The sequence below is a fragment of the Pseudophryne corroboree genome, unplaced genomic scaffold (genome assembly GCF_028390025.1).
Source record: "Pseudophryne corroboree isolate aPseCor3 unplaced genomic scaffold, aPseCor3.hap2 scaffold_296, whole genome shotgun sequence".
NCBI lineage: Eukaryota > Metazoa > Chordata > Amphibia > Anura > Myobatrachidae > Pseudophryne > Pseudophryne corroboree.
Window position 1 is genome coordinate 549,554 of NW_026969629.1, and position 11,720 is coordinate 561,273.

The 11,720-nt window shown below is 46.4% G+C and overlaps 1 non-coding gene and 1 pseudogene across 1 annotated transcript; both read left to right on the forward strand.

The window, feature by feature from the left end:
- The first annotated feature begins 416 nt into the window (after positions 1-416).
- Positions 417-580, forward strand: LOC135015549 (U1 spliceosomal RNA). The gene has a single exon (XR_010213776.1). It is a non-coding gene; the product is annotated as a U1 spliceosomal RNA (small nuclear RNA).
- Positions 581-732: 152 nt separating this feature from the next.
- On the forward strand, positions 733-875 carry LOC135015563 (U1 spliceosomal RNA; annotated as a pseudogene).
- The last annotated feature ends 10,845 nt before the right edge of the window (positions 876-11,720 follow it).

Consider the following 11,720-nt stretch of genomic DNA (forward strand, 5'->3'; position numbering starts at 1 on the left):
GGCATAGCCAACATGAGCCCCACACCGAAGGAGGGTGGAGGTGTTTAATGCGAACTAGGGGTCATCCAAGCGCCACAAAAGGCCGCCATGCCCTGCACACCCCTTTTCTCTTTTCATATGCAGACGAGGGTTGAAGCCAACTTTGACCCACTGCTTGGATGACATCACCATATGCAAATCCATCTGCTGCAGGCCTTCCCCCAGGAATGCTTGCACTAGTTGTTGCATTTGGTTTGTTGTTTGGGGGTGCTTCAGTATTAGGCAGCCTTCTGCCCTCCCATGTTCATCTGAAAATATGTGTTCTCCCTGCAGTTGTTGTCCCCAGATGAGAGTTCCCTTGTGCTGCCTCAGTTGAATCTTCTTTACTTGACAGAGATGTGCCTGAGCAGCGGCCCTCCCTAGCCCTATCCCAAATCATACTTATTTTGCATAGGAGATATCATGGTAATGAAGACTGTTATCCCAGGGTGAGGTTCATTCATTGCATTCTGGGTATGCTGACCCCTGTGATTTCCCCAAATGTGGGAAACTCGACTTCATTATTTGTGGTAGTGGGGGACTGTGTTTGTGCTTTCCTCTGGTCAGCTCTGGTAAAAGTCAGATTTCTTTGTCTCAGATCTTCCTCTAGCCTTGTTCTTCTTTCGAGAGTTCCCTTGTGCTGACTCAGTTGGATCTCCTTCACTTGACAGGGAACTGCCCGAGCAGCGACCCTACCCAGCTCTAGCCCAACTCCTACTTACCTGCCAGGTGAGATACTATGATCATGAAGGTGCTTCTCCCAGGGCAAGGCTCACCCATTGCACTCTGGGTGTGCTGCTCTTGCGATTTCCCCAAATGTGGGAAACTTGACTGCATAATTTGTGTTTCCCCTTGGTCGGCTCTCGTATAATTCAGATCTCTTTGTCTCAGGTCTCTCTCCAGCCTAGTTTGCTGTCTGTTTCCACTTCTCTTTTCTTGAGCCGCTCCCTTCTATGCCCTTGTGCACTATCCCAGGATAATTATTGTAGCTGGTCTGCGGGTAACAGCTCTCAGATCCACTTCTAGAAAAAATGCAACAAGGTAATTTGAGTGACAAACTGCAGAGATGAACCCTTTCTGTGACTGCTGCACAGGGATCACACAAACTCTATTCATAGGGCTGACTTCACTTAGGGGAGATGTTCTCGCCCCGCAAAGAAGTGCGAGTATATACCGCACTTACGGTACCATTGGATTTACAGATATTTTCTTGCAATACACTATGGGGGTCATTCTGAGTTGATTGCTCGCTAGCAGTTTTTAGCAGCCTTAAAACGGTGGAGTTAACATATCTCACGTGGAAGGTGGTCATGTTATTAGCCTTGGCTTCGGCTAGGCGAGTGTCGGAATTAGCGGCTTTGTCACATAAAAGCCCATATTTGGTGTTCCATGTGGATAGAGCGGAATTGCGGACCCATCCTCAATTCCTACCAAAAGTGGTCTCATCTTTTCATATGAACCAACCTATTGTGGTGCCTTTGGCTACGCGTGACTTGGAGGATTCCGAGTTACTTGATGTGGTCAGGGCTTTGAAAATTTACGTGGCCAGGACGGCTAGAGTCAGGAAAACTGAAGTGCTGTTTGTCCTGTATGCAACCAACAAGATTGGTGCCCCTGCTTAAAAGCAGGCTATTGCTCGCTGGATTTGTAACACGATTCAGCAAGCGCATTCTATGGCTGGATTGCAGTTACCAAAATCGGTCTAGGCTCATTCCACGAGGAAAGTGGGCTCTTCTTGGGCGGCTGCCCGAGGGGTCTCGGCACTACAGCTGTGTCGAGCTGCTACTTGGTCAGGTTCAAACACCTTTTCAAAATACTATAAGTTTGATACCCTGGCTTAGGAGGAACTCATGTTTGCTCAATCGGTGCTGCAGAGTCATCCGCACTCTCCCGCCCGTTTTGGAGCTTTGGTATAATCCCCATGTTCCTTACGGAGTCCCCAGCATCCTCTAGGACGTTAGAGAAAATAAGATTTTAAACCTACCGGTAAATCTTTTTCTCGTAGTCCGTAGAGGATGCTGGGCGCCCATCCCAACTGCGGACTACTTCTGCAATACTTGTATATAGTTATTGCTTCAATAAGGGTTATGTTATAGTTGCATCGGTCCTGCACTGATGCTACAGTATGTTGTTTTTTCGTACTTATAACTGGGTAGTTTATCACAAGTTATACGGTGTGATTGGTGTGGCTGGTATGAATCTTGCCCTGGATTAACAAAATCCTTTCCTCATACTGTCAGTCTCCTCTGGGCACAGTTTCTCTAACTGTGGCATAGAGGCGCATAGAGGGAGGAGCCAGTGCACACCCAGAACTAAAGTCTTTCTTAAAGTGCCCATGTCTCCTGCGGAGCCCGTCTATCCCCATGGTCCTTATGGAGTCCCCAGCACCCTCTACGGACTACGAGAAAAAGATTTACCGGTAGGTTTAAAATCTTATTTTCTACTTTATTCTTTTCTATCCTAGTTTATTACGACCAACTCTCATCCAAGGAGTTTGATATTCTACTACCTGCATGCAATTTAAATTGCTTAAATTGTTTATATGGTTGATTTGTCCTTCACAACCCATAATCTGCAACTTGGATGTACTTGTGTCATTGAAAATCTTATAATAAAAATGTTTATATATTGAAAAAAAAAGTTATAAGACATATGCATTCAATATTTGAAGAAACAAAATAAAATAAAGCTATGTATTGGGTTTCACTAACAAGCACATTGGAAGACTTGACTACTGTTAAAAGACATGCATTACATGGTATAGAGCCACAAACCACAATGTAGTAAAATAAAAACAAACTTACATGTGTATCAAACCTATGTGAGGCTTACATTGATAGTGCAAGATCAACACTCTATCAACTGTGCAAACTAGACTGCACATAAATGCCATAAAATTTATCTGAGATTTTAGTAAATAAGGCCCGTTGCTGTCCGGGTCACACAGCCGTCACGCCCCACCCCCATACGGTCCGGTCATGTCTGCGTTGTCCTGACTGTGCCCCCAAAATGGCGGCACAACGCCGCTGGCCCGACTCCTCCTGTCCAGTGACCGCCTCTGCCTGTCAATCAGGCAGAGGCGCTCACAGGGCAGAGATGCTGATCGCATCTCTGGCATGTGCCGGTGCACTGTGGCACCAGCACACACGCACTTCATACCTGATCTCCTGTTGTGTGAATATGCACAGCAGGGATCAGGTCTTAATTAGGCCCTATATACAGCTGTCAGTGAAGCAGTGATGTGCTGATGTCAGTGAAGCAGTGATGTGCTGCTGTCAGCGAGGCAGTGATGTGCTGCTGTCAGCGAGGCAGCGATGTGCTGCTATAAGTGAGGCAGGGATGTGCTGCCGTCAATGAGGCAGGGATGTGCTGCCGTCAATGTTGCAGGGATGTGTTGCTGTCAACGTTGCAGGGATGTGCTGCTGTCAGTGAAGCAGGAATGTGCTGCTGCAGTGAGGCAGAGATATGCTGCCCACTATCTCCCTATCACCCCTGCCTGAGTCACACACTTTCCCTGTCACCCCTGCCTCAGTTACCCACTATCTCCCAGTCACCGCTGCCTCAGTCAACCACTATACCTGCGACCCCTGCCTCAGTCACCCACTATCCCTGTCACCCCTGCCTCAGTCACCCACTGTCACCCTATCACCCCTACTTCAGTCACCCACTATCCCTGTCAACCCTGCCTCAGTCTCTTACTGTCCCTGTCACCCCTGCCACAGTCATCCACTATCTCCCTATCATCCCTGCCTTATTCATTTATTATCCCTGTCACCCACTTTCTTCCCATACTTACCCAACCCCTTCCTATCACCCCTCCCTCAGTAACCCACTATCTCCCTGTCACCCCTGCCTCAGTCACCCACTATCACTGTCACCCCTGCATCAGTCACCCACTATCTCCCAGTCACCCCGGCTTCAGTCACCCACTATCTCCCACTCATACATGCTTCAGTCACCCACTATCTCCCAGTCATCCCTGCCTCAGTCACCTACTGACACCAGTGCAGATATTTCTGCTGCAGCCTCTCCACTCTCCAGCGTGAACGTCCTGACGACTGAGGAAATCCGCTTCCCAGTTGAGGACTCCGGGAATGAACACTGCCGATATTGCTGGCAGATGACGTTCTACCCAACTGAGGATTTTTGATACTTCCAGCTTTGCCATGCAGTTTCGAGTGCCGACTTGATGATTTATGTACACTACCGTGGTGGCGTTGTCCGATTGTACTTGAACAGGCCTGTTCTGTACTAGAGGCAGGGCCAGTATCAATGAATTGAACACTGCCCACAATTCCAGAATGTTTATCGGGAGGAGAGATTCCTCCCTGGTCCACCGATGGTGAAGGGTCGTCATCACGGCCATGACCTTGGTGAATTTCCGAGGTGCCGTGGCCAAACCAGAAGGCAGGACCTGAAATCCAAAAACTAACCAGGCACAACACTGCTTAGCTTCCAACATCAGATGAGATTGGACATATCCAGTGTGATGCGGCTGTAGATGATTTTTGCTGTTTCTAACTTCTACATCAATGAATAAGTTTCAAAATAGAATGCATCAAGAGAACGGTGTTGGTAGTATAAAACTACCTACAGCACCTGGTATTCCCAGGTGGTCTCACATCCAAGAACAAACCAGGCCTAAGATCAGGTGATATTGGGCATATACAGTGTGGTGTGGCTGTAGATGAGCTTAGTGGTTTCTGTTAGAGTTCTTCTACTTCTAACTACTAGTACATAAATGAATAAGCGGCCGATTTATTAAACCCGGTGAAATTATAATTTGCATGGTGATAAAGTACTAGCCAATCAGCTCCTAATTGCCATGTCACAGGCTGGGTTTGAAAAATGACAGTTAGGAGCTGACTGGCTGGTACTTTATCACCTTGCACTTTATCAGTTCACCAGGCTTAATAGATCTGCCCCAATGTTTCAAAATGGAATGCATCAAGAGAACGGTGTTGGTATTGTAAAAATACACACAGCTCCTGGTATTTCCTGGTGGTCTCCCATCCAAGTACTAAAACCAGGACCAATACTGCTCAGCTTCCATGATCAGGAGAGATTGGGCAAATCCAGTGTGCTGTGGCTGTAGATGAGCTGGTGGTTTCTGTTAGAGCTTTTCTACTTCTAACTTCTGGTACATAAAAGAATACGTGTAAAAATTAAATGTACCAAGAAAAGGGTGTTGGTAGTTTAAAAACACCTAAAGAATCTGATAATACATGGATGGGAGACTGCTTGGTAGTAACAAAGTCCAATACTGCTTTGCTTCAAAGATCAAATGAGATTGGGCATATCCAGTGTGGTGTGGCTTTAGATAAGCTTTGTGGTTTCTGTTAGAGCTCTTCTACTTCTAACTACTGGTACATTAATGAATATGTATAAGGTTGTAGTTTATCCAATATGCCTTTACTACCTTACCTTACCTCCCCCCCCCTCCCCTACCCTCCTTATTGCTTCCTTTGTTCTCTCCTCCTCGTGTGTGCGTTATTTGTTTTCTCATACGTCCTAGAGGATGCTGGGATCACATTAAGAACCATGGGGTATAGACGGGATCCGCAGGAGACATGGGCACTTTAAGACTTTCAAAGGGTGTGAACTGTCTCCTCCCTCTATGCCCCTCCTCCAGACTCCAGTTTTAGAATTGTGCCCAGTGAGACTGGATGCACTACAGGGGAGCTCTACTGAGTTTCTCTGAAAAGACTTATGTTAGTTTTTCTTATTTTCAGGGAGGCTGCTGGCAACAGTCTCCCTGCTTCGTGGGACTTAGGGGAGAGAAGTATGACCAACTTCTAGTGAGTTCAATGGCTCTACTTCTGGCTGACAGGACACCATTAGCTCCTGAGGGTGCTGATCGCTGGGTACGCCTAGATGCCCACTCCCGTAGCCTGCCGTCACCCCCTTACAGAGCCAGAAGTCAGAAGACAGGCGAGTAGCAGAAGAACAGATGGCATTCTGAGGTACCACGCAGCGAGCGGAATGCTGTGCGCCATGATCCCACACAAACACAGGCACTGCAGGGTGCAGGGCGTGGGGGGGGGCACCCTGGGCAGCATAAATTCCTCACAAAAGGCTGGCAAAAGTGGACATTAGTACCTGAGCACTGTCCTTACCCCACCAGCGTAATTAATTATTTGTTTCTGAGCGGGACAAAAGCGTGCCATTACAGCGGCGGGGCTTCTTCCTCACCTCACCAGCACATCTATAGAGCGTTACAAGTCTATCACTATAGAGTTTATTATTTCCCAGACTGTGTACTTTTGACGCTGGGTTGTGAGCTGAAAAATCCCATTTGTCCCTCTGACAGATTTACTGTAGGTCTATCCCCCATAAGCCGATGTGTCTGTGGGTACTTGGTACATGTGTGTCAACATGTCGGTGGCTGAATGTTTTTCCCAAGAGGAAACTATATTAGGAATGCAGACATATGATGGTGGCCCTGTTGGCACCACCAATAACTGACTGGGTGAAAGTTTCAGTAATATCAGAGTGAGGTTGGATAAATCTGTGTCCCAGACACAGACGTAGAGAAAAGATGTGATGTTCATGGCTATGCTTCTTTTCCCTCAGGCCCAGCAAAAATGTTATTTTGCCCAGTTACTACACACTGATACTGACTCGGATACTGATTCCTATGTCGACCATAATATTTCCTGATTAGATCCAATATTGGCAAGGAGCATTCAGTACATGATTGTGGATATTAAGGACATATTAACATCACCGAGGACCCTGCTGTTCCTGACAAAGGGGTCTATATGTATGTATATATAGATATATAATGAAAGCTGATGTAACGTTCCTCCATCTCTGTTTGAGAAAGTCTGGGCCAGCTCGACAAGATGGTTTCAAATCCCCAAAAGGTTTCCGGTTGTTTATTCATTTCCTGCCGCGGACAGAATAAAGTGGGAGTCACCCCCTGTTCTGCACGGGGCCCTGTCACAAATCCAGCGGATCGTATGCAGGAAGCTACATTATTTCTAGTTATGTAACCACGGGTACATTACTTACACCTGCCATTACATGCGCATGGGTGAGTAGTAGTATTCAAGAATTGGTCGAATACCTTGTCATCCGATATAGATATCCTGGAGACATGGGATGCTCCTTACGTTGGATCATATCAAGGACACTGCAGCATACTTACGACTGCAAGGGATATAGGACTCTTGAGTTCACGGGCCAATTTCATGGCAGTCTCGGATAGGAGGGCATTGTGGATTCACCAAGGGAATGCTGATGCTGACTCCAAGAAGAAAGGGAGTCTCTTCCCTATGAAGGTGAAGCCTTGTTTGGCGACGGCCTAGTTAATTTGATCTCGGCAGCTCCCGCAGGTAAGTCAACCTTCTTGCCCTATGTTCCCTCTCAACGGATGAAGACGCATCATTATCTAACGCAGTCATTTTGGCCCAATAGATATGCAAGAAGTTAAGATTCCCCTTTCTTTGTAGGTAGAGGAAGGAGAAGAGGGAAGAGGTCTGTAGCCTCTTCAAGATCGCAGGAGCAGAGATCGTCCTCTGCTTCTGCCAAATCCACTGCATGACGCTGGGGCTCTCTTGCAGGAGCCCGCACCAGTGGGGGCACGTCTAAAACACTTCAGTCAGTTCTGGATTAATTTGGACCTGGACTCGTGGGTTTTACAAATAGTGTCCCAAGGGTACAAACTGGGGTTTCAAGACGTTCCCCCTCACCGATTGTTCAAATCGGCCTTAGTCAGCAGGGAGAAGGCTTTTATTCAAGCCTCTTCGCGGTCCCGAAGCCGGACGGCTCAGTCAGACCAATCTTAAATCTGAAATCCCTCAATTTCTACCTAAAGAAATTCAATTTCAAGATGGAATCTCTCAGGGTAGGGATCTCCAGTCCGGAGGAAGGAGATTTCATGGTTTTGGTAAACATAAGGATGCCTACTTACATGTTCCCGTTTAGCCACTGCATCAAGCTACCTGAGGTTTGCAATTCAGGATTGTCATTACCAATTTCAGACGTTGCCGTTTGGTCTGTCCACGGCTCCGAGGATTTTCACCAGGGTGATGGCGGAAATGATGGTTCTCCTTCGCAAGCAAGGAGTCACATTTATCCCGTACTTGGATGATCTCTTGATAAAGGCGAGATCCAGGGACCAGTTGTTGCAAAACATTGCACTCTCCCTGACAGTTCTTCAACAACATGGTTGGCTCCTAAACTTGCCAAAATCGCAGTTGGTCCCAATGACGCGGTTGTTGTTTTTGGGAGTGATACTGGACACAGAAGAGGTTTTCTTCCAGTGGAAAGGCTATGGAGATCCAGAGTCTGGTCAAACAAATTCTGAAACCAGCAAGAGTGTTAATCCATCAATGCATTCGGTTGCTGGGGAAGATGGTTGCGGCCTACGAGGCCATTCAGTTTGGCAGGTTCCATGCTAGAGTGTTCCAGTGGGACCTGTTGGACAAGTGGTCCGGATCCCACCTACACATGCACCGGAGGATAATCCTGTCTTCCAAGACCAGAATATCACTCCATTGGCGGCTGCACAGTTCTCACCTCCTAGAGGGGCGATGGTTCGGGATCCAGGACTGGATCCTAGGGACAACGGATGCAACCCTCCGAGGCTGGGGAGCAGTCACAAAGGGGGAAAACATCCAAGGAAGAATGTCAAGTCGGGAAAGTTGTCTTCACAACCCAGGGCGCAGGGGGGGCGCCCTGGGCAGCAATATAAACCTCTTTTTGCCAAAAATATAACACATATACAGCTGGGCACTGTATATATGTATGAGCCCCCACCAATTTTACAGTTTAAGCGGGACAGAAGCCCGCCGCCGAGGGTGCGGGGCTTCTCCCTCAGTACTCACCAGCGCCATTTTTTCTCCACAGTACCGCTGAGGAAGCTCCCCAGACTCTCCCCTGCTGAAACCACGGTAGACAAGAGGGTTGAAAAGAGGGGGGGGGGGCACATAATTCGGCGCAAATTACATACAGCAGCACTACTGAGCAAACATTAAGTTACTGTGTTATTCCTGGGTTATATAGCGCTGGGGTGTGTGCTCATGTGCTGGCATACTCTCTCTCTCTGTCTCTCCAAAGGGCCTTGTGGGGAAACTGTCTTCAGAAAAAGCATTCCCTGTGTGTGTGGTGTGTCGGTACTCGTGTGTCGACATGTCTGAGGAAGAAGGCTATATTAGAGAGGAGCGGGAGCAAATTAATGTGGTGTCTCCGCCGACAGCTGATTGGATGGATATGTGGAATGTTTTAAATGCTAGTGTAAACTAGTGATGAGCGGGTTCGGTTTCTCGGAATCCGAACCCGCCGAACTTCTGCTTTTTTTACACGGGGCCGAGCAGGCTCGGATCCTCCCGCCTTGCTCGGTTAACCCGAGCGCGCCCGAACGTCATCATCCCGCTGTCGGATTCTCGCGAGCCTCGGATTCTATCGCGAGACTCGGATTCTATATAAGGAGCCGCGCGTCACCGCCATTTTCACACGTGCATTGAGATTGATAGGGAGAGGACGTGGCTGGCGTCCTCTCCGTTTATAGAGAAGAGAGTAGAGAGTTAGAGACACTATTTAGTATTTACTAATTTTGGGGAGCATATTAGGACTGGAGTACTACTACTTGCTGATAGTGTGACCAGTGACCATTGACCACCAGTTTAATTAATCCGTTCTCTGCCTGAAAAAAAACGATACACAGTGTGACACAGTCACATACCATATCTGTGCTCAGCCTCAGTGTGCTGCATCATCATATGTAATACAGGTTGAGTATCCCTTATCCAAAATGCTTGGGACCAGAGGTATTTTGGATATCGGATTTTTCCGTATTTTGGAATAATTAGATACCATAATGAGATATCATGGTGATGGGACCTAAATCTAAGCACAGAATGCATTTATGTATCATATACACCTTATACAAACAGCCTGAAGGTAATTTTAGCCAATATTTTTTATAACTTTGTGCATTAAACAAAGTGTGTGTACATACACACAATTCATTTATGTTTCATATACACCTTATATACACAGCCTGAAGGTCATTTAATACAATATTATTAATAACTTTGTGTATTAAACAAAGTTTGTGTACATTGAGCCATCAAAAAACAAAGATTTCACTATCTCAGTCTCACTCAAAAAAGTCCGTATTTCGGAATATTCCGTATTTCGGAATATATGGATATGGGATACTCAACCTGTACTGTATATCTGACTGTGCTGAGTGCTCACTGCTCACACAGCTTAATTGTGGGGGAGACTGGGGAGCAGTTAGAGCAGGAGTACATAAATAATATATTTTAAGTACAGTGCACACTTTTGCTGCCAGAGTGCCACACTGCCAGTGTGACTGACCAGTGACCACACTGACCACCAGTATATTGTGATTGCCTGCTTAGGACGGAGTACTACTTGCTGATAGTGTGACCAGTGACCAGTGACCACCACCAGTTTAATTAATCCGTTCTCTGCCTGAAAAAAAACGATACACAGTGTGACACAGTCACATACCATATCTGTGCTCAGCCCAGTGTGCTGCATCATATGTAATACTGTATATCATTATCTGACTGTGCTGAGTGCTCACTGCTCACACAGCTTAATTGTGGGGGAGACTGGCGAGAAGTTATAGCAGGAGTACATATTTTAAGTACAGTGCACACTTTTGCTGCCAGAGTGCCACTGCCAGTGTGACTGACCAGTGACCACTGACCACCAGTATATTGTGATTGTCTGCTGACCACCAGTATATTGTGATTGTCTGCCTGAAAAAGTTAAACACTCGTCGTGTGGTGTTTTTATAAACGCATTCTGCAGACAGTGTCCAGCAGGTCCGTCATTACATAATATATACCTGTCCGGCTGCAGTACTAGTGTGATATATATATATATATTTTAATTTTATCTCATTATCATCCAGTCTATATTAGCAGCAGACACAGTACGGTAGTCCACGGCTGTAGCTACCTCTGTGTCGGCAGTCGCTCGTCCATCCATAATTGTATACCACCTACCCGTGTTTTTTTTTTTTTTTTCTATCTTCTTGATACTAGTAGCTTACTTTAGGAGTCTGCAGTGCTGACAGACAGTGTCCAGCAGGTCCGTCATTACATAATATATACCTGTCCGGCTGCAGTACTAGTGTGATATATATATATATATATTTTAATTTTATCTCATTATCATCCAGTCTATATTAGCAGCAGACACAGTACGGTAGTCCACGGCTGTAGCTACCTCTGTGTCGGCAGTCGCTCGTCCATCCATAATTGTATACCACCTACCCGTGTTTTTTTTTTTTTTCTATCTTCTTGATACTAGTAGCTTACTTTAGGAGTCTGCAGTGCTGACAGACAGTGTCCAGCAGGTCCGTCATTACATAATATATACCTGTCCGGCTGCAGTACTAGTCTGATATATATATATATATTTTAATTTTATCTCATTATCATCCAGTCTATATTAGCAGCAGACACAGTACGGTAGTCCACGGCTGTAGCTACCTCTGTGTCGGCAGTCGCTCGTCATCCATAAGTATACTAGTATCCATCCATCTCCATTGTTTACCTGAGGTGCCTTTTAGTTGTGCCTATTAAAATATGGAGAACAAAAATGTTGAGGTTCCAAAAATAGGGAAAGATCAAGATCGACTTCCACCTCGTGCTGAAGCTGCTGCCACTAGTCATGGCCGAGACGATGAAATTCCATCGACGTCGTCTGCCAAGGCC